The 23600-nt window shown below is 44.6% G+C and overlaps 1 protein-coding gene across 1 annotated transcript in view; it reads left to right on the plus strand.

Annotated features, from left to right (window-relative positions):
* The window catches only part of LOC126474256 (uncharacterized), a 168453-nt gene that overhangs the window by 95893 nt on the left and 48960 nt on the right, over positions 1-23600 (plus strand). The window lies entirely within an intron of this gene.

Here is a 23600-nt window from a genome sequence, read left to right on the forward strand (position 1 = left end):
AGATAACTGCAGCGACAGGGCTTCAGTCCAGGAAGATAGTCCAGAGGTCACCGACAAGGTAACTATCAACAACTCAGTTTTTTTACCCGAAGTTGATACTGATTGGAGGTGGCAGAACTACTGCGAAGGGAGCATTTATTTTTGGAGATGCCTGTACCGGTCTGCAAGAAATTAACCACTAACCAGTCACGGTCTCTACCCAAACCGAGCGAGGTGGCGCAGTGGCTAGCACACTGGGCTCGCATTCGGGAGGACGACGGTTCAATCCCGCGTCTGGCCATCCTGATTTAGGTTTTCCGCCGCGCGATCGCTACGGTCGCAGGTTCGAATCCTGCCTCGGGCATGGATGTGTGTGATGTCCTTAGGTTAGTTAGGTTTAAGTAGTTCTAAGTTCTAGGGGACTGATGACCTCAGATGTTAAGTCCCATAGTGCTCAGAGCCATTTGAACCATTTTTTTTAGGTTTTCCGTCATTTCCCTAAATCGCTCCAGGCAAATGCCGGGATTGTTCCTTTGAAAGGGCGCGGCCGACTTCCTTCCCCATCCTTCCCTAATCCCATGAGGCCGATGACCTCGCTGTCTGGTCTCCTGCCCCGAAACAACTCAACCCAACGCTCTCTACCCAAAGTAGATATCGTCAAGAAAAGGTGGAGCTCCATCCCAGGAAGCGGCGCATGTTCATTTCCGTTACATATCGAATATTATCGCATTTGATCTTGTCGTTAATTGTAATAAGCAAAGGTTAATATGTCCCACACTACACGAAAGCAGATAGAACACTGGCTTCGCCAATGTGCAAAAATTCTGAGAGCATAACATGCCGTGGCCAAAACTGTATACAACATGGAAAACAGTGTCTGTTCAGGAGAGGATGTAAGCAGACATTGCAGGAGACTTCTAAGCAAGATATTAAGGTCGCTGGATTTCGCCCAGTAAACGCTTGCTTACGCAGTTGGTGTTCCAAAATCTGAAGAAGCAATCCCTTCGTTTAAACGAGGCTGGTATAGAATTTTGTGATGTACTGACGGTAGCAGAGCCAGGATGGGGAAGGTGTAGGCACATTTATTTGGTCCAAGCCTTGTTGACACAAATTTATTAATTAACGATAATTGGTTATACATCCAAGTTAATACAATTAACAGTTTAAAGGAAATTTTAGCAATAAAATTTTTTTAAAACATTCTCTGGAAGTACATATAGCCCCACTCTGAAACATTACATAAAGGTACTGTCAGTAAAAGGTATATTATATCGTACAATAGTGCAACATGTACAAATATTAACAATTACACCAGAAAAATATTGAACTTGTGATTTGTACTACATGTAAATCAAACCTTAAAAAAATCCAATTTGGCAAGAGTGCAACAAATTTCTTTTCTTGTTTTTTTTGTTTTTTTGTTTTTTTACCTCCTCATTTCACTTAAGCTTACGTAAACCCTACACAAATGTCAATGTCATGTGACATTAGTTCACCTTTCGTGACAAATACACAAAATTTCTTAATTATTTTATATCAGTTAACTAAGCTACAAGACAGAAATGACATTAACGACTGGTGACACGAGTAAACACTGTCATGTTTTCAATTTCACGACGGTTGTGTTAACTAGCAAATTTTCATTTAAATACTCCACCCCACGTGTTCCAAAATCAATTCAGTCAGTCTCGAGAAGAAACACAACTTAATACACAAATATGGCAATATCAAGAAATAGATGGGTTTATCCCAGGCAATATTAGTAGAATTAGGAAATTTGCAATTTAAACGCACCAATTTTAACAAAGTCTAATGTAATAATAATTTGGACAGAACTTTCATAAAATGATCGATGATAGTGGATACCGTGCCACACACTACGAAACAAATTAAGAATTATTCACAGTAGACACCTGGCACATGATGATATTCTCTGAAGTATTTCAAATCACAAAATGTTGGCTACAAGTACCAACCCCATAATGACGTAATGGTCATGAAATATAATAAAGTAGATGAAAATTTCGGCCTTGGCCAGGTGACGAGAACCACACCAATGCAGTTTCCTGTTACACTCGAGTGATAGACTCAACAAACAACAGCTGGTCTTGGAGAACCACGCTAAGCAAGCGAGCATTCCGTCCTCCCCACGTGCTCGCAAACAGCCACACTCATCGCAGTCCTTAATCGGCAGGCACCAGTTGACTCCCCGCCGCTTCCGCCCTGTCTCCATATACCGACCGAGCCGTCCTCCCAAAAACTGTTGCTTCGCGCACCAGCGCCACCAGCGCACAGCGATCACGCCCCCTATCGCTGCGTCGAAAACAAGTGAAATAATCTCGCGGGTAAACCAAATATGCTGATCCGTGACACGGTTCAAATTTGTACAGTGAGATTCAACAAACATGATACAGCCTGCAATTGGTGGCCGAGTCTACACATTGTCGATCCGAACCAGAAGCGAGTGCTCTCACCAGACCATGAACGATTCCAGGGCTTCACAGGTTCTTAGTATTGTGGGGGCCAAGCGTACAACCCGAGCCTCTAAAACTTCCTTGAAATATTTTGGTCTTTCAGCTGGGGGATGAAGTTCCCATCACCATCCTGCTGGCAGTTCTCGCATGTGCCCAGAATACGCTGACCAGACCCAGGATTGGTGCAGCACAGCTTTCTGCTCCTCATCCGTCCACCACAGAGGGATATCAGTCCCGGAACACCAGAGAAGCTTGAACTAGTGGTGGGGTCAATTGCAGACGTTTATCCTTCTAACACGAGGCATACCACAATCTTCTCACAACCAACCAACATTTAGACGCCATTTCTGTACGAGGAACTTGCTTCATAATAGCTCCTGATATACAGAATCTAGGTGGTGTTACTTCTATTTACATTTTGTAATCGTCCGCCCCCGTAGCTCAGTGGTCAGCCCGACAGAATGTCAATCTTAAGGTCCCTGGTTCGAGTCCCGGCTGGGTCGGAGATTTTTCTCCTCTCAGGGACTGGGTGTTGTGCTGTCCTAATCATCATCATTTCATCCCCATCGACGCGCAAGTCGCCGAAGTGGCGTCAAATCGAAAGACTTGCACCCGGCGAACGGTCTACCCTACGGGAGGCCCTAGTCACACGACGTTTACATTTTTATTTTGAAATCGCACTGAAACGCTAATCCTTTATATAAGTGAAAGTCAAATGAAAACGTGATGGAAAAATTAAGTAAACTGCCAGACAACACGGTCAGTGCCATCACGGAAAAATGTTTGCAGTTGCTCACCGAACTACGATTGTACCCAGCCGGGTTCCTCTTCTTCCGAAGCAAATCGAAGGCTGCGAATGGCTTTATTCAGGGCTCAAAAAATATGAAAATCTCGTGAGGAGACATCGGGACTGTATGGAGGGTGCGTAAGAGTTTCCCAGCGAAACTTCTACGGAGTAGTCGAAACAATAGTCAAGCCAGATCCGGGAAAGTCAGAATGACCTTTCTCTTTGACTGCAAGGACCTACTGCTTTTTGACTTTTCGGAACACGGCGTCACAATATTAACGCGCAGCGGTACGTGGACGCTTCGCAAAAACTGAATCTCACCGTAAGTCCAAACGCTGAGGAACGTTGATGGACGGCACCATTCTGTTGCAGGAAAATGCCCTCCGACATGTTGCCAAGATTGTTTAGACTTCGCTGCAGTAGTTTCGCTGGGGAGTCTTTATACATCCTTCATTAAGTACTGATCTCTCTCCATGCAATTTCCATGTTTTTGGAGCCCTGAAGGAAGACATTTGTGGCCGCCGATTTACGTACACGCCTGGGTACAATCTTGGTTCGCCGGCCGCTGTGACCGAGCAGTTCTAGGCACTGCAGTGCGGAACCCTGCGACTACTACGGTCGCAGGTTCGAATCCTGCCTCGGGTATGAATGTGTGTCATGTCCTTAGGTTAGTTAGGTTTAATTAGTTCTAAGTTCCAGGGGACTGATGACCTCAGATGTTAAGTCCTATAGTGTTCAGAGCCATTTGAACAATCTTGGTTCTGTAGGCAATTGCAAACATTTTTCCGTGAAGGCAGATGATGGTTCAGATGGCTCTGAGCACTATGGGACTTCACATCTATGGTCATCAGTCCCCTAGAACTTAGAACTACTTAAACCTAAGGACATCACACAACACCCAGTCATCACGAGGCAGAGAAAATCCTTGACCCCGCCGGGAATCGAACCCGGGAGCCCGGGCGCGGGAAGCGAGAACGCTACCGCACGACCACGAGCTGCGGACCCTTGGAGGCAATCACCGACTTGTCTCACAGTGGCGATTGCTTTTGAAATAACAAACAGTTTATACATACTTTTTTTCACTCTGTCTCGTTTCATGTGATTGTCTCTCATATATCGAAATACACTCCTGGAAATGGAAAAAAGAACACATTGACACCGGTGTGTCAGACCCACCATACTTGCTCCGGACACTGCGAGAGGGCTGTACAAGCAATGATCACACGCACGGCACAGCGGACACACCAGGAACCGTGGTGTTGGCCGTCGAATGGCGCTAGCTGCGCAGCATTTGTGCACCGCCACCGTCAGTGTCAGCCAGTTTGCCGTGGCATACGGAGCTCCATCGGAGTCTTTAACACTGGTAGCATGCCGCGACAGCGTGGACGTGAACCGTATGTGCAGGTGACGGACTTTGAGCGAGGGCGTATAGTGGGCATGCGGGAGGCCGGGTGGACGTACCGCCGAATTGCTCAACACGTGGGGCGTGAGGTCTCCACAGTACATCGATGTTGTCGCCAGTGGTCGGCGGAAGGTGCACGTGCCCGTCGACCTGGGACCGGACCGCAGCGACGCACGGATGCACGCCAAGACCGTAGGATCCTACGCAGTGCCGTAGGGGACCGCACCGCCACTTCGCAGCAAATTAGGGACACTGTTGCTCCTGGGGTATCGGCGAGGACCATTCGCAACCGTCTCCATGAAGCTGGGCTACGGTCCCCCACACCGTTAGGCCGTCTTCCGCTCACGCCCCAACATCGTGCAGCCCGCCTCCAGTGGTGTCGCGACAGACGTGAATGGAGGCACGAATGGAGACGTGTCGTCTTCAGCGATGAGAGTCGCTTCTGCCTTGGTGCCAATGATGGTCGTATGCGTGTTTGGCGCCGTGCAGGTGAGCGCCACAATCAGGACTGCATACGACCGAGGCACACAGGGCCAACACCCGGCATCATGGTGTGGGGAGCGATCTCCTACACTGGCCGTACACCACTGGTGATCGTCGAGGGGACACTGAATAGTGCACGGTACATCCAAACCGTCATCGAACCCATCGTTCTACCATTCCTAGACCGGCAAGGGAACTTGCTGTTCCAACAGGACAATGCACGTCCGCATGTATCCCGTGCCACCCAACGTGCTCTAGAAGGTGTAAGTCAACTACCGTGGCCAGCAAGATCTCCGGATCTGTCCCCCATTGAGCATGTTTGGGACTGGATGAAGCGTCGTCTCACGCGGTCTGCACGTCCAGCACGAACGCTGGTCCAACTGAGGCGCCAGGTGGAAATGGCATGGCAAGCCGTTCCACAGGACTATATCCAGCATCTCTACGATCGTCTCCATGGGAGAATAGCAGCCTGCATTGCTGCGAAAGGTGGATATACACTGTACTAGTGCCGACATTGTGCATGCTCTGTTGCCTGTGTCTATGTGCCTGTGGTTCTGTCAGTGTGATCATGTGATGTATCTGACCCCAGGAATGTGTCAATAAAGTTTCCCCTTCCTGGGACAATGAATTCACGGTGTTCTTATTTCAATTTCCAGGAGTGTATGTAATATATTTTAGACAAATTGACTTTTGCTGCACACTGTCTTCATGGTGTTGCAATTTTAATGGGCAGCATCACTCGGGCGTAAGAAGGAAAGAAATGTAAAAGAAGCAGTTCTACATTGACAACGATGTTTTTGAATGAAGCTAGACCTTGGGTTAGAAACGTTCATGAAAGAAGTCGTCGGCTGGTTGATTTATGATTCAGCTTTTATTTGACCGGCTTACTCTTTACGTTACGCCTCTGGTATCACATATAATGTGTCTTTCATTCTATTCTGGTCTAGCTGCCAGCTTAACACAGAAGCTGGGCAGCTACATGAGCTGTAGCCATTGTCAGGTATGTTGCTGCTTCGAAGATGTAGAACGGGCGTTAGCTTGTTAGTCGTTTTATTCAGATGAGTGAGTGTCTAGAAATAGGCGTCTGGATCATAGGTAGACCGGTGAAACCACTAGATGCAGTCCACAGAGCTATCACTGTTTCGATCAAGATGCACGACACAAAACAACCACGGTTTTTTTGGTGCTTTTTATACAAGTAAATACATTTCATAAATACATTTCACAACCACGCTTCCACACACGGCAGCAACACTTTTCTTTGTCTCTGCCAACGGAGCCTGACATGGCCCCCTTTTTCATTCATCATTGTATTATGTGGGCAAGTTTCGTCGCCTGTATTAAACACTTACAATAATTATGAAAATCTTTGTGCTTCAGCTACTCCTCATCGATGACATTCGACCCAGCAATACCTAAATGGTTCGAACCGCTCCGTTATCCATGTTTATTTTATGGTTACCAATGTATTGGCGTGGCTCAAATTTTTTGGCGATTTCATCGACTTTCCCAAGACTTTGTTGAGGGAGACTAAGGTGTATCCTTGACACTAAAATTTCGAGACAGTCTTCAATCCGCTTTACAGCTCATGTACTGATAGCGCAACATATTGCCGCACGGTTTGAGGCGTCTTATCACGGTCCGCGCGGCTTCCCCCGTCGGAGGTTAGAATTCTCCCTCGGGCATGGGTGTGTGTGTTGTCCTTAGCGTAAGTTAGTTTAACTTAGATTAAGTAGTGTGCAAGCTTAGGGACCTATGACCTCAGTAGTTTGGTCCCATGAGACCTTACCACAAATTTCCACAACATATTCAAAAACATGACAAATGGTTTGTGGTACCGTGAATGATATTCATCCCTTTCTTTAACCAAATTTCAGAAGATATCAATTTCGTTCTGTGTTTTTCCTCAGATTCGAGACACGTAAGCTGTTATTGGGTAATCTGTGATTAGATAAAATCTGATCAAAATAATATTTTCATTATTATGCAATCGCAAGGATGTCTACTGCAGAATACAAACAGATTTTCTCTGCAGCCCTTGCAGTTGCATTTTTTGTACGCATAATTTATCTCTTGTGCGTATCTATAAAAGCGCAAGTTTATTGTTCTTATTTGTTCTTAAATAAAGTCAACAGTTTAACACATGCATTAAATAACAATACATGTTTCATTTTAAGCTAGATTCTAACAGTGTTAGAAGCAAAAAAATTATAGTTGATTCTAACTTATTTTTTATTCAAGACATTATAAGGTATGAAGCAGGAAACATGTGGGTTCACGAAGTATTCAGATTTTTCAGATAAAAAGACTGCCGACTCCTGGTCTAGATGACTGACGTCTCTTCTTCTTACTTCCGTATCGTTTCGTTTCTTCTTTTATCAGTTAAGCGACTGACTGAACCATATTCTCAAATTCACCCATGTGTTATGTGGAACTGTATGAGCACCGCGACTATCTTACGAATTCTGTAAACGGCGCACTTGCTGTTTCAGTCACGTATTAATATGAATATTTAGTTCAGCACAGTGCAGTTCCTCAGCGTGCTTGCGCCATTAGGTGCCGATCTGCTAATTATTCACTATTTTGTCTAGTTAAGGGAGACGTTGTGTTGTTGCTGGGTGTGCCACTGATGCGTACTGCATTGGTTCTATTCATAATTTTTACCATAAGCTAGAATAAAATATTTTGCAGTTTTAATCTTAAGTTGAGTAAAATAAACTTTAACTTTCTTCTGGTGAGAATATATATTCCATATCTGCAGCACAGAACAATAGGCCACCGAGTGCGTTACATACACTAATCAGCCAGAACATTATGACCACCTAAGTAATAGCCGGTATGTCAATTTCTGACAAGGATAACAGGGGCGACACGTTGTGGCACGGAAGCAATGAGGCCGTGGCAGGTCAATGGAGTGTGCTCGCAGCACATCTGCACACATAAGTTGACTAATTTCCGTAAATTTGGTAGAAGGGAACGACGAGCTCTGGCGCCACGTTCAATCGCATCAATGTGTTCGATTGCGTTCAGACTTGGTGAGTGGGAGGCCAGCACATCGGCTGGAACTCGCCACTGTTTTCCTCGAACCATTCCATCACACTCCTGGCTTTGTGACATGGCGCATTATATTGCTGAAAAATGCCACTGCCGTCGGGAAACATGATCGTCATGAAGGGGTGTACGTGGTCTGCAACCAGTGTACGGTACTCTTTGGCCTTCATGGTGGCTTTCACGATTTCCAGTGGACCCATGGATGCCCACGTGAATGTTTCCCGGAGCATAATGGGACCACTAGCAGCTTGTCTCCGTCCCGCAATATGGTATGAAGGAGCTGTTTCCCTGGAAGACGACGAATTGCGCCACCCTCATCGGCGTGATGAAGGCGGGATTCATCAGACCACGCAACGCTCTGTCACTGCGCCAGCGTTCAGTGCCCATGGTCACGTGCCCATTTAAGTCGTAGTTGCCGATGTCGTGGTGTTAACATCGGTGCAAGTTTGGGTCCTCGGCTGTGGAGGCCCATCGTTAGGAGTGTTCGGTGCACTGTGTGCTCAGACACACCTGTACATTAAAGTCCGATGTTAGTTCCACCGCAGTTCGCCAGTCTGTCCTGCGTACGACCTCCGACGTCTATAATGAGGTGTGGCCCTCCAACCCCACGATGGCTGGACATGGTTTCACCTTGGTTTCGCCACGTGTTGAAGACACCACAGCACTCCTCGAATACTCGAAAAGTCGTGCAGTTTTCGGAATGCTCGTACCGAGCCTCCGGGCCATCACAATCTGGCCTCGGTCAAAATCGGATAGATCGCGTGGCTTCCCCAGTCTACACATGGGCAGCAAGCTCCTGAAACTACATGCACCGTGCGTGTGTCTGTCTAGCAGTCATTCATCGTCAAGTGACGCTGCTATCGTTTGGATGGGTTTATATCGATAGTAGGTGGGTGGTCATAATGTTCCGGCTGATCAGTGTAAATACCAGTATACCTAAAAGTATAACTGGCATGTTTAACACTAAAGTAGTATTTGATTTAAATTTATCTTGTGTTGCATCCTTACTGTTGTCTATTCTTGTTACACAAAAGAATATTTAGCTACTGTAGTACATTTATCTTTAAAACAACTGGTGTTATTTGAAATTTCGACAGCTGTGAGCTGGGCTGATACTTAGAATGTTGCAAACATCGAAAAATCTACGATCTTGCAGTGGCTGTGTAACTCAGAATTAAGAAGTATGAAGTCCGGGTTCGAATACCTATCCGGGACAAATTTTCATTGTCGTCGTTCCGTTCTACAGCTGATACTTTTCCATATTCGCATGTCCGAAGGAACAGGTACTGCGGCGACTACAGCCGTTATTAAATACATCAAATATATTCGCAGTCGCGAATATGGATAACCACCAGTTGTAGAATGCAATGACGACGATGGAAATTTGTGCCGGACAGGAAGTCGAACCCGGATGTCCCGCTAATCGCTAGCGGACGCCTGACCATTTGGCTACCCGAGCAGGACTCACGCACAGACCAAAACTTCCACATGTTGTCAATCATGTGTCTACAACTAACGTCGATTTGCAGTAGGGTTTTGTAACATATACTGTATTCGAACATTACGAAGTACCTCGAAGGAAACGATTTACTGACACATAGTCAGCACGGTTTCATCTACATCTACATCTACATATATACTCCGCTGGCCACCAAGCGGTGTGTGGCGGAGGGCACAATTCACGCCCAAGTCATATTCCCCCCCCCTCCCCCCCCCCCCCCCCCGCCCCCCTCTGTTCCACTCGCCGATCGCACGAGAGAAAAACGACTGTCTGAACGCCTCACTACGAGCTCTTATTTCCCTTATCTTTCAATGATGATCATTACGCGATTTGAAAGTCGGTGGCAATAATATATGCTCTACATCCGTGGCGAAGATTGGATTTCGGAATTTAGTGAGCAGCCCCTTCTGTTAAGCGCGTCGTCTATCTGCAAGTGTGTCCCACTTCAAACTTTCTATGAGATTTGTAACGCTCTCGCGATGGCTGAATGTACCAGTCACGAATCTTGCTGCTCTTCTTTGGACCTTCTCAGTTTCTTGAATCAGACTCAACTGGTAAGGGTCCCATACAGACGAACAACAGAAAATATCGTTCTTGTGAAACACAACTAGCTCTTCATACTGACGAAGTAATAAGTGTTATCGACAGGGGATCTCAAATTGATTCCATATCTTTAGATTTCCAGAAGGCTTTCGACACCGTTCCTCACAAGCGTCTTCTAACCAAACTGCGTCCCTAGGGAGTATCGCCTCAGTTGTGCGACTGGATTCGTGATTTCCTGTGAGAAAGGTGACAGTTCGTAGTAATAGACGGAAAGTCATCGAGTAAAACAGAAGTAATATCCGGCGTTCCCCAAGGAAGTGTTATAAGCCCTCTATTGTTCCTGTTTTATATTAACGACATAGCAGACAATCTGAGTAGTCGTCTTAGATTGTTTGCAGATAATGCTGTCATTTACCGTCTTGTAAAGTTATCAGATATTCAAAACGACTAGCAAAATGATTTAGATGAGATATCTGTACGTTGCGAAAAGTGGCAATTGACCCTGAATAAAGAAAAGTGTGAAGTTATTCACATGAGAACTAAAAGAAATCAGCTGAATTTCGATTGCACGGTAAGTCACACAACTCTGAAGGCTGTAAATTCAACTAAATACTTAGGGATTACAATTACAAATAACGTAAATTAGAACGATCACATAGATAATATTGTGGGTAGAGCAAACCAAAGACTGCGATTCATTGGCAGAACACTTAAAAGGTGCAACAGGTCTACTAAAGAGACTGCTTACACCACGCTTGTCCGCCCTATTCTGGAGTATTGCTGTGCGGTGTGGGATCAGCATCAGATGGGACTGACGGATGACATCGAAAAAGTACAAAGAAGGGCAGCGTTTTGTATTGTCGCGAAATAGGAGAGATAGTGTCACAGACATGATACGTGAACTGGAGTTGCAATCATCAAAGGTGTTTTTCGTTGCGACGGGATCTTCTCATGAAATGTCAATCACCAGTTTTCTCCTCCGATTGCGAAAACATTCTGTTGGCACCTACCTACATAGGGAGAAATGATCATCACGATAAAAGAAGAGAAATCAGAGCTCGCACAGAAAAATTTAAGTGCTCGTTTTTCCCACGTGCCGTTCGAGAGTAGATCGGTAGAGAGACAGCTTGAAGGTGGTTCATTGAACCCTCTGCCGGGCATTTTATTGTGAATAGCAGAGAAATCACGTAGATGTAGATACACTAACCTGTACTCTTACATCCATTATGTATATTCCTGTACAGGGGAGACATTTTTATCGTAATTCGGAATAACATAGGCAATGCAATATCATATTTATCTGCCGACAGTGGGCATGCGGCTTTTAAATAAAATGTCTCCACTGTACGGGAATATACATAATGGATATACCAGTACAGGTTGTATACGCATGGTGGACGACATGTAGATGTATGGGCCCGGTCCTGAGCCATGCTAGAGTAGCCAAATGGTCGCCGGCACGGTAGCTCAGCGTGTCCGGTCAGAGGATTAGCTGCCCCCTGTAATAAAACAACAGAAAAAAAGGTAAGGCGACCGCTCGAGATAAGCGGGAAATTTGGGTTCGAATCCATGTCCGGCAAAAGTTTTCATCGTCTCCATTCCATTCTATAGGAGATGGTTGTCCTTATTCACAAAGGCGAATACATATAATTGAAAAATCTATTTTCATTTTTCTTAACACTAGACTTATTAAATTTTTTAAGAGACGGCATCTTCTAGTTAAATTATATCAATTTGGCTATAAAAGTGCAGTTTAACGTTTATAAACCTTGTTTCTGAATTCTTTCTGTATTACGTCACTAGTTGTACCTAGGGCCGCGCTGTATTAGCCGAGCGGTCTGACGCGCTGCAGTCACGGACTGTGCGGCTGGTCCCGGCTGAGTTTCGAGTCCTCCCTCGGGTATGGGTGTGTGTGTTTGTCCTTAGGATAATTTAGGTGAAGTAGTGCGTAAGCTTAGGGACTGATGACCTTAGCGGTTAAGTCCCATACGATTTCACACAGATTTTCCGAGCGGTCTAAGGCGCTGGAGTCATGGATTGTGCGGTTGGTCCCGGCGGAGTTTCGAGTCCTCCCTCGGGCATGGGTGTGTGTGTTTGTCCTTAGGATAATTTAGGTGAAGTAGTGTGTAAGCTTAGGGACTGATGACCTTAGCAGTTAAGTCCCATTAGATTTCACGAACATTTTTTTTGCACCTAGGCCTAAATTTTTCCACTTTATAAACGTAACCAATCGTAGTTACGCGAATTCTTTAGAAACAAAGGAACTACTACTTCATTTTAACATTACATCTCTAAACCTATGCAAAAGCAATGGCAACAGCACAAAACAACTTAGAGCCGTCTTTGTTTTCACACAGCCAGACTCGCGGTCTTAACAAACTGTATACGTTCTTGCAAGTGTCATACTGTCGAATAGTCCAGATTCTGTTGCAGCTAATTCCTTCTAAATTACGTACAACATGACTGGTAATAGCGGTAACTGTCGTAGGGTAGGTTATGGGAATTTTTTGTTGCCAGTCTTGTAGGAAATATTTTCACAAGGATGGGTGGGGGCGGGGGCGGGGGCGGGTGGGGACAATACTGGAAAAACTGAAGAGGATCTTTCCTGGAACTGCAGAGTATGGACGAGGAACATTCTGATACAAGATCATGAAGGAAAATTTGTGCCCTTCAGGCACAGTTGGCTTAAGCAAAGAGGGAACTGATGTAAACGAAGGGAAACAGAAGGGAGAGGGTGACTGAGAACTGATAGTTGGTAGGAAGACAGGGACAAAGAGAAATCGACCTGATCATTTCATTATAAACACTGCCAAGAGATATCAATCACTGCCAGATGTAAGGTCGAGAAGAGTTTCAGATACTGCTAGAAGCGTGAAATGTGCACCACACTACAACCTCGAACAGGAAGACCACGAGCGTACAGAATATTAGGAAGAAAAAAGTGCTCCTGGTATGAAATAACCATTCATTCAGTATGCAGCGCAGTAGTTGCCCATTTGTTTTGTTTTGAAGACAACGGTCCGTTCGATCAGTAAGCGAGTCAGTCAGGTTCCGGCTCTCGGCTGATACACGAGTACAACTACTGAGTGGCAAGTTAAGTGATTATCTTTTTCTGTGTATTCCTCGTAGTATATTTATTAAATCTCGTGCGTGTTTTTCTGTTTAAGAGGTTCAGTCTCGCGTTTTTGTAAGGGTGGATTCATTCACTCTGCAGCGCAAGTTACCCACTGAACAGCCAGCCACAAAGCTCATTAACGCATCGGCGTCCTATGGTGACATATCAGGCGTTCGATACAGTTCCGCACTGTCGCCTGATAAACAAAGTAAGAGCCTACGGAATATCAGACCAGCTGTGTGGCTGGATTGAAGAGTTTTTAGCAAACAGAACACAGCATGTTGTTCTCAATGGAGAGACGTCTACAGACGTTAAACTAACCTCTGGCGTGCCACAGGGGAGTGTTTTGGGACCATTGCTTTTCACAATATATATAAATGACCTAGTAGATAGTGTCGGAAGTTCCATGCGGTTTTTCGCGGATGATGCTGTAGTATACAGAGAAGTTGCAGCATTAGAAAATTGTAGCGAAATGCAGGAAGATCTGCAGCGGATAGACACTTGGTGCAGGGAGTGGCAACTGACCCTTAACATAGACAAATGTAATGTATTGCGAATACATAGAAAGAAGGATCCTTTATTGTATGATTATATGATAGCGGAACAAACACTGGTAGCAGTTACTTCTGTAAAATATCTGGGAATATGCGTGCGGAACGATTTGAAGTGGAATGATCATATAAAATTAATTGTTGGTAAGATGGGTACCAGCTTGAGATTAATTGGGAGAGTCCTTAGAAAATGTAGTCCATCAACAAAGGAGGTGGCTTACAAACCACTCGTTCGACCTATACTTGAGTATTGCTCATCAGTGTGAGATGTTTAACAAACTCAAGTGGCAGACTCTGCAAGAGAGGCGCTCTGCATCGCGGTGTAGCTTGCTCGCCAGGTTTCGAGAGGGTGCGTTTCTGGATTTTCTGGATGAGGTATCGAATATATTGCTTCCCCCTACTTATACCTCCCGAGGAGATGACGAAGGTAAAATTAGAGAGATTCGAGCGCACACGGAGGCTTTCAGACAGTCGTTCTTCCCGCGAACCATACGCGACTGGAACAGAAAAGGGAGGTAATGACAGTGGCACGTAAAGTGCCCTCCGCCACACACCGTTGGGTGGCTTGCGGAGTATAAATGTAGATGTAGATGTAGATCAGGAGGGTCGCAAGTTGCATATCTAGGATTCCGTCTGCTTTTATAGTTTACTTCTTCGGTTACTCTTGCTAGGATGGTTAGAAGGTGTGCACGCTGTGTGCGTATGCAGGAGGTGCTGGCTACAGATCGCGAACAGCTGACTGTGCTTTTGGCTACAGTCATCAGCGCGGGGCTGCTGCTTTGGGGTGTAGCGGTGGCGGAGAATCTGGCTCGTCACAAGGGACAGCTCAGGTGTCACTTGTTTTGTCCACAGGCTCTGCTTCCGAGGCATCTCCTAGTGCATCCACCCAGGGTAAGTAGCGGGTGGTAGCTCGTTTGCATGGTTCGAGGCGGAGGGCCAACGTGGAGACTGGCCGCCTGGTCACGCCCATTCACCCTGTCAGAGGACGCGTGGCCGTTCCTTCAGCAGGGTCCGAGCAGGCACACGGGGGGAGTGGTTTACTAGTTATCGGGATCTCTCACAGTAAGCGTGTTCTGGAGTACATTAGCCAGATATTGGTCAGGAGTGGAAAGAAAGCCAATGTGCACTCGGTATGTCTGCTGTTGGGCCTCATCCGAGATTTGGAGGCTGTCTGCGGCTATAGACCGTGCAGGGTGCAGTCATCTGCAAGATGTGCCTCACGTCGGCACCAACGACGCCTGTCGTATGCGTTCTGAGGCCACCCTCAATTCATACACGCAGCTGGCCTCTCTTTCACGTTGCAAAGCAGGTCTCCCAATTTGTAGCATTGTTCCCAGAGTGGATCATGGTCCTTTGATTTGGAGCCGAGTGGAGGGACTCAACCAAAGGCTTCGACGACTCGGTGACTGTCATGGCTGCGGACTCCTAGACCTGCGTTATCGTGTGGGCGTTTGTAGGACTTCCCTTAATAGGTCAGGGGTATACAACACAAAGGAAGCAGTTACTCGGGTAGCGGAGTACTTTTGAAGTGCAATGGAGGTATATTAAACTAGACGGTAATTAGAGGTGCTCTGATGAACATTCGCCTGTCGACATGCAGCAAGGTAAGTCCGACGGCTTTCAGAGCATAGACACTTCGACTGTCAAAATTTTATCAGTAAACTGGAAAAGTGGGTCCGCCCAGTTGGCCGTGCGGTCTAATGCACGGCTTTCCGGGCGGGAAGGAGCGCCTGGTCCCCGGCACGAATCCGCCCGGTGAACCGGCCAGTCTGTGGATGGTTTTTAGGCGGTTTTCCATCTGCCTCGGCGAATGCGGGCTGGTTCCCCTTATTCCGCCTCAGTTACACTATGTCAGCGATTGCTCAAACAAGTTCTCCACGTACTCGTACACCACCATTACTCTACCACACAAATATAGGGGTTACACTCGTCTGGTGTGAGACGTTCCCTAGGGGGTCCACCGGGGCCGAACCGCACGATAACCCTGGGTTCGGTGTGGGGCGGCGGAGGTGTGAAGCGGACTGCGGTAGTCGTCGTGGGGTTGTGGACCACTGCGGCTGCGGCGGGGACGGAGCCTCTCCGTCGTTTCTAGGTCTCCGGTTAACATACAATACAATGAAAACTAAAGAAGTATGCGTAATAATGTTTCCGAATCTAATGTCCTCCAGGAAAGTTCTTGCACTCAAATTATTCTTGGAGCCGAGAGCTGTCTGAAAGCCAAAGTGGAAAGCTCCGAGATATTTAGTGAGTCGTGGAACTTAGACGCCATAGGAGAGGGAGTGTTCATTGCAGCTGACAAACATATTGTCTCTATTGAGGTCGAAGTGAGTGTGACAGTGAAGTTATCTGGTCGCATATAACAGGTATAGGTGAAACCGAGTTAATTGGTGGATGTTTTTACCGGCCACCCGATTCCACTATGATAGTTCTAGAGTCGTTAAAAGAAGGTCTACGGTCGGTAGTGCGTAAATTCCCAGATCATGCAGTAGTAGTTGGAGGCGACTTAAGCCTGGCGAGTATAGACTGGGATGTCTATGGATTCAATGCGGAGGGTACAGAGAGACAGTAACGCGAACGCGAAATATATCCGAACACTTTTACTGAAAACTTTCTTGAGCAGTCAGCCCGGCAGCCCATACACAATGGAAATATCCTAGACCTCTTTGTCACAAATAGGGTTTACCTTACCAACCTTCTCAGTATAGAAATGGGGATTAGCGATCGCGGTGTCATCATAGCAACTATGATTACGAAAGTTAATAAATCAGTCAAGGAGGTTAGAAGACTGTTTCTGCTAGACAGAGCAAATAAGCAGTTGTTAGCATCTCACACAGACAGTGAACTGACATCACTTAGTTCCAGTGAGATGGACGTAGAGGAATTATGGGCAAAGCTTAATCAGATTGTAAATCGTGGTCTGGAGATATATGTGTCTAGTAAGTGGATAAAGAATGGAAAATATCCACCATGGTTTAATTAAGAAATTCGGACGATACTGAGAAAGCAGAGGCTGTTCCACTCTCGGTTCAAAAGAGAACGCAAAATGACGACAGGCAAAGATTAGATTACTATTAGTAGAGATTTCTGCCTCTTTGTAAAGATCTATGCGTGAAGCATACAACAGCTACCACTGCCAGATCTTAGCAAAAGATCCGGTAGAGAACCCAAGAAAATTCTGGTCCTATGTAAGATCGCTCAGCGGGTTTAAGGCTTCCATCCTGTCCCCTGTTGACCAGTCTGCTGTGACAGTTGAAAATAGCAAAACGGAAGCCAAAGTTTAAAAATTTAAAGTTCAAAAGTCGTTCACGCAGGAGAATCGTATAAAAATATCGTCATTAGACCATCGGGCAGACTCCCGCATGGATGACATAGTAATAAGCATTCCTGGTTTAGAGAAACAACTGAAAGATTTGAAATCAAATAAACCCCCAGGTCCGGATGGAGACTCAAATCGGTTTTACAAAGAGTAAAGCATTGTCCCCGTACCTCTCGGCCAGCACAAAGTACCAAGTGAGAAAAGCGCAGGTGACTTTCGTATACAAGAAGAGCAAGAGAACGGACCCGCAAAATTATAGATCAATATCCCTAACTTCGGTTTGCTGCAGAATCCTTGAACGTATTCAGTTCGAATATATTAAACTTCCTTGAGACTGAGAAGATTGTGTCCTCGAATCAGCATGGTTTTAGGAAGCATCGCTCGTGCGAAACTCAGCTTGCCATTTTCTCACATGCTATGGATACAGGGCAATAGGCAGATTCCATATTTCTAGATTTCCGGAAAGCATTTGACACGGGGCCCCATTGCAGGCTGTTAAAGGAGGTACGAGCATATGGAATATGTGAGTATGTGAGTGGCTCGAAGAATTGTTAAGTTGTAGAATCCAGTATGTTGTCCTCGGCAGATTGTGTTCATCAGGGTCATCGTCAGGACTGTGATAGGAAGTATGGTAGGACCATTGTTGATTATATACATAAATGGTTTGGTGGACAGGGTGGCCAGTAATCTGCGATTGTTTGCTGATGATGCTGTGATGTACAGTATGATGTCGAAGTTGAGTGACTGTAGGATGATGCAAGACGATTCAAACAAAATTTCTAGTTGGTGTGATGGATGTCAGCTAGCTCTAAATCTGGGAAAATGTAAGTTAACGTTCGAATACAGTATTACTAGTGTCCTGCCTGACACAGTCAAGACGTTTAAACATCTGGGCACAACGTTGCAAACTGTGTTTGGTAATGGCCGACTTCGGTTTATTGGGAGAATTTTAGGAAAGAATGGTTCACCTGTAAAGGAGACGGAATGCAGGACGCTGGTGCGACCTATTCTTGAGTACTGCTCGAGTGTTTGGGAGCCGTATCAGGTCGGACTGAAGGAAGACATTGAAGCAATTCGGATTCGGGCTGTTATATTCGTTACGCTAGGTTCTAAAAACACTTATTACTGGGCGGCTTTGGGAACACAAACGGGAATCGCTGGCGGGAAAGTGACCTTCTTTTCGAGAAAAACTATTGGGAAAATTTAGAGAACCGGCATTTGAAGCTGACTGCCGGACGATTCTACTGCCGCCAACATACAATGCGCGTGAGGACGACCAATATAAGATACGAGAAATTAGGGATCATACGGAGACATACAGATAGTCGTTTTTGCCTCGCTCTATTTGCGAGAGGAACAGGAAAGGACATGACAAGTAGTGGTACAGGGTACCCTCCGCCACGCACCACACAGTGGCTTGCGGAGAATCTACGTAGATTTAGATGTTGATGTGGAAGCAACCTGTGTACAGGCTGGACACAAAGTCAAAAATGCTGAAAAAATAGTTTTTGTGTTGCTCAGAACGCAGAAGCATGTGGTTGTGAGTTATTACTGGAGAATATTTCTTTGACAACAATTGTAACAGTGTACAGATCCAGTCTAGGAGACTTCCAGCTCTTTATGAGAAATCTAGATACATTATTGAGCTACCGTCAGACACGAAGAAACAGTTAGTAGTTTGTGGAGATTTCAAAGTAGATTTCTTAAAAGATATGGACAGGAAAAATGAACTAGAATTACTATTTGGGTGCTTCAGTCCAATATCAGTAATCAATTTTCCCACTCGAGTGCAGCACAACAGTAGGACACTGATTCGCAACATTTATATATACAATAAGCAGGGTGAAACAATTACTGTGTACCTAATTGCTTGTGGACTACCTGATCATCGTCCATAATTAATGGAAATAAACAGTACCACATCTTAAAACCCTGAGGCAGGTTCATACAAAGCAGTGAGTTTTATTAATGAGAACAGGATACAAATGTTGTAAGAGTAACCTACGCTAAAAGGTTTGGTATAGGATGAGATGTAGCGGGTGATCAAAAAGTCAGTATAAATTTGAAAACTTAATAAACCACGGAATAATGTAGATAGAGAGATAAAAATTGACACACATGCTTGGAATGACAAGGGGTTTTATTAGAACCGAAAAAAAACACCCCATATTGCTTGACGCGTGAAAGATCTCTTGCGCGCGTCGTTTGGTGATGATCGTGTGCTCAGCCGCCACTTGCGTCATGCTTGGCCTCCCAGGTCCCCAGACCTCAGTCCGTGCGATTATTGGCTTTGGGGTTACCTGAAGTCGCAAGTGTATCGTGATCGACCGACATCTCTACGGATGCTGAAAGGCAACATCCGACGCCAATGCCTCACCATAACTCCGGACCTGCTTTACAGTGCTGTTCAGAACATTATTCCTCGACTACAGCTATTGTTGAGGAATGATGGTGGACATATTGAGCATTTTGTGTAAAGAAAATCTTCTTTGCTTTGTCTTACTTTGTTGTGCTAATTATTGCTATTCTGATCAGAAGAAGCACCATCTGTCGAAAAAATTTTGAACTTTTGTATTTTTTTGGTTGTAATAAAACCCCATGTCATTCCAAGCATGTGTGTCAATTTGTACCTCTCTATCTACATTATTCCGTGGTTTATTCAGTTTTCAAATTTATACTGACTTTTTGATCACCCGGTATGTAGAGAGAGATGCTAACGTCAGATTCAGTTTATTCTATAATAAATTTGTCGGTACTTGGAAGTCGCTTTCCTAGACAATTATTCAAAATATCTATTTCAAAAAACAAGTAAGCAATGGATAACCAAGGAAATTAAAATCTCATGTAAGAGGAAAGGGATATTTATGTAACGGCCAGAATAAGTCAACGTGATGATTCACAAATCAACATACGTGGTACAAAAAAGGGTGACTCATACTCAGTCTATTCTCAGTTCCGTAAATCAAGCGGCAAAAGTTAGAGTCCTATTTTGGAACACATTCAGACCTTTCGTAATATAAAGTCTCTTCAGAAGTATTACAGCAGCTGTTTATCACCCAGAATCAAACGCCCGCACAATCAAATCACGCATGTTGTAGCAGGCATGTCTGCCTTCTTCAAGAACTCGACATAAAATGTCCAGAGTGGCTCCCTTGAGCTCCTCGCTCGAGATGCCCCAGTCTCCACTTTTTTACTATGGTGTTCCGCTACTACCTGCTTTTCCATTGGCTGACGGCCATCCCCACAAAAATACATCGTCCTTAAGCTCTACAGACATGATCTGATCCAAGTCGATCACTTCCCAGACTAAACTGACATATCACAACAATATTTAAATAAAGAAACGTCATAAACATTCCGTTACGCTCACATCATTTATAATAAATGTAAGTAATACTTGGTTCATAAATAGATAAGCCAGTTAAACTACTGCAGATTATCCCTAAATATTATTAAAACAATTATTTACGCGTTGTTAACAGGAGTGTCTTTTGGTTTTCTTTTCAATTGTGGTGTTTATTAAAACATGCGAGTGTTCACTTTTAAATTAGCACAGTTTTTTAATAGCACTTGCAACCACCATTTTAATAAAATTACTGCGAAAATAGTAAACTGTTCATTAAATAAAAACACAAGCATGACAAAATATGAGATATTGATGCTGTGTTCATTTGCTGTGTAAACGTGGAGAATACGATGTTCTGACAAATAGTTACATAATGAAAAAGATATGAAAGAAGTCGTAAATCAATAAATAAAATAAATATAGACATGCAGCTGTCAGGGATGATAGCTGTTGTGCAATGTTATAAATTGGAGATAACGTTTGTTGAAACCACATGAAGTGATTACAAGTTGTTAATTCAGAGGGTCATTGCGAAAATGCTTATTCTTTGTGAGACATTAACTTCTGTCGTTTTAAAGGCATTGAGATACAGTTGTTTGATTGGATGCGCCTCATTTTTTTGCTATCACAAATCTATTCATATTTGCATAATTTGATAAGAGTTATTGTTGAATCTCAAAGAGTTGTAACTTAGCCATCATTAAGATTGTCTGACATTTCGCCATTTCTTGGTGCGTCTCCTGCACAAAGGCCATGCGAGGAACAGTTGTCCAAATTGCCAGCTTAGGGATTTTACCCGTTTCTGGCGACACAACTAGTCTTTGTATCTAGACTCTCTCTCATCGGTCACGTAGACGGAAGCCGGAGCTGCCACAGGGCTCCCCGAAACCTGAATCCGCAAGTGTTCAGCTGAACAACAAATTCATCTTGCCACGTACCAATACTGCGGCTAGGTGGACGAGTAACTCGCCCATATACTCGTAACGTTACAAGTATCAAATTTCCAATACCCTCGTCATAGAAGTCAGCCTCCTATGCTTTCTGACACTTTGCTACGATGGAATGCTGCTCATTGTCTGTGCCAAAATGTGGTCTTCATAGCCAGCGGTTCATTTGAACAGAGATGAAAATCAGACGGAGCCAAGTTCGGGGTATACGGTGGCTGATCAAACACTTCCCATCGAACACGCTGCAGGAGCGTCCTCATAGCCTCTGCAGTGGGCGGCCAAAATCTGTCATGAAGAAGGAACTGCAAAACAGTTAGTTGTGTGGGGTTGCATCAAATCAGGCGAAGTTTCTCGGCAGGCTCCCATACTTGGCGGGGGACCCCTTTTCTAGGTATCTCTACGCACACACTGTGCATTCAGAACTGTGAGGAGCGAAGTGACGCTATCAAGAGCGTATTAGAGACACTGCTCAAAACATCTGTGGAGAGTTTCAATGGATTTTAATTGCAGTTCCTTTTCGCGACCGATCGTTCCTTACTTTCCGAATAGCCCTCGTAATCCCCATCCGGTTATCCTGATTTACATTTGCTGTGTTTTCCTAAACTTCCTCAGGCAGCAGTGATTGCTGCTCTAAGCTCACGGTCACCTCTCCCATTATTGTCACACCAGACATCTAAGTATCTATGATATTGTTGTTATTGTTGTTGTGGTCTTCAGTCCTGAGACTGGTTTCATGCAGCTCTCCATGCTACTCTATCCGGTACAAGCTTCTTCATCTCCCAGCACCTACTGCAACCTAAATCCTTCTCAATCTGTTTAGTGTATTCATCTCTTGGTATGCCTCTACGATTTTTACCCTCCACGCTGCCCTCCAATACTAAATGGGTGATCCCTTGATGCCTCAGAATATCCCCTACCAACCGATCCCTTCTTCTAATCAGATTTTGCCACAAATTTTTCATCCAAATTCTATTTAGTAACTCCTCATAGTTATGTGATCTACCAATCTAATATTCAGCATTCATCTTTAGCATCACATTTCGAAAGCTTCTATTCTCTTCTTGTCTAAACTATTTATCGTCACGTTTCACTTCCATACATGGCTACACTCCATACAAATATTTTCAGAAACTATTTGCTGACACTTAAATCTATACTCGATGATAACAAATTTCTCTTCTTCAAAAACGCTTTCCTTGCTATTGCCAGCCTACATTTTATATCCTCTCTACTTCGACCATCATCGGTTATTTTGCTCCCCAAATAGCAAAACTCCTTTACTACTTTAAGCGTCTCATTTCCTAATCTAATTCCTGCAGCATCACCCAATTTAATTCGACTACACTCAATTATCCTCGTTTTGCTTTTGTTGATGTTCATCTTATATCCTCCTTTCAAGACACTGTCCATTCCTTTGAGCTTGTCTTCCAGGTCCTTTGCTGTCTCTGGTAGAATTACAATTCCTACTCCAAATTTTTCTTTTGTTTCCTTTATCTAAAAGTCTGTACTTATGAATTATCTTCAAAATGGTTCAAATACTCTGAGCACTATGGGACTTAACTTCTGAGGTCATCAGTTCCATAGAACTTAGAACTACTTAAACCTAAGGACATCAAACACATCCATACCCGAGGCAAGATTCGAACCTGCGACCGAAGCGGTCGCGCGGTTCTAGACTGTAGTGCCTAGAACTGCTCGGCCACCCCGGCCGGCGAATTATCTTCTTATCTTCCTAAAATGTAGTACAGTGAAATGCCCAGTATCTTGGTGTAGTCGTAGGTTGTTGGAAATAATAAATTTAGTTAAATGTGTAAGTTACTATACTAAAATTTAATTATGACACATGTTAATACAGAGTTAATTTTCCTGAGAGAAATCGAAAGACAGTAGAGTTCAAACCATCATATTGGCAGTTTTATGGGATGTACTGGAGAATAGGTGGGAAACATAAATCAAGGTAATTGAACAAGATTTGAGAGCTAGGACCTCTCAGATGCTTTACCAGTCGTCTTGGTAAACTGCAAGGTGTTCAACAAGCGTGATCATCCACCAGAAAACACTTCTTAGACACCGCCAAATGATGGTTTGGCTGCCACTTGGCCTGT

Source organism: Schistocerca serialis, chromosome 4, assembly GCF_023864345.2.
Source record: "Schistocerca serialis cubense isolate TAMUIC-IGC-003099 chromosome 4, iqSchSeri2.2, whole genome shotgun sequence".
In the NCBI taxonomy this organism is placed as follows: Eukaryota; Metazoa; Arthropoda; class Insecta; order Orthoptera; family Acrididae; genus Schistocerca; species Schistocerca serialis.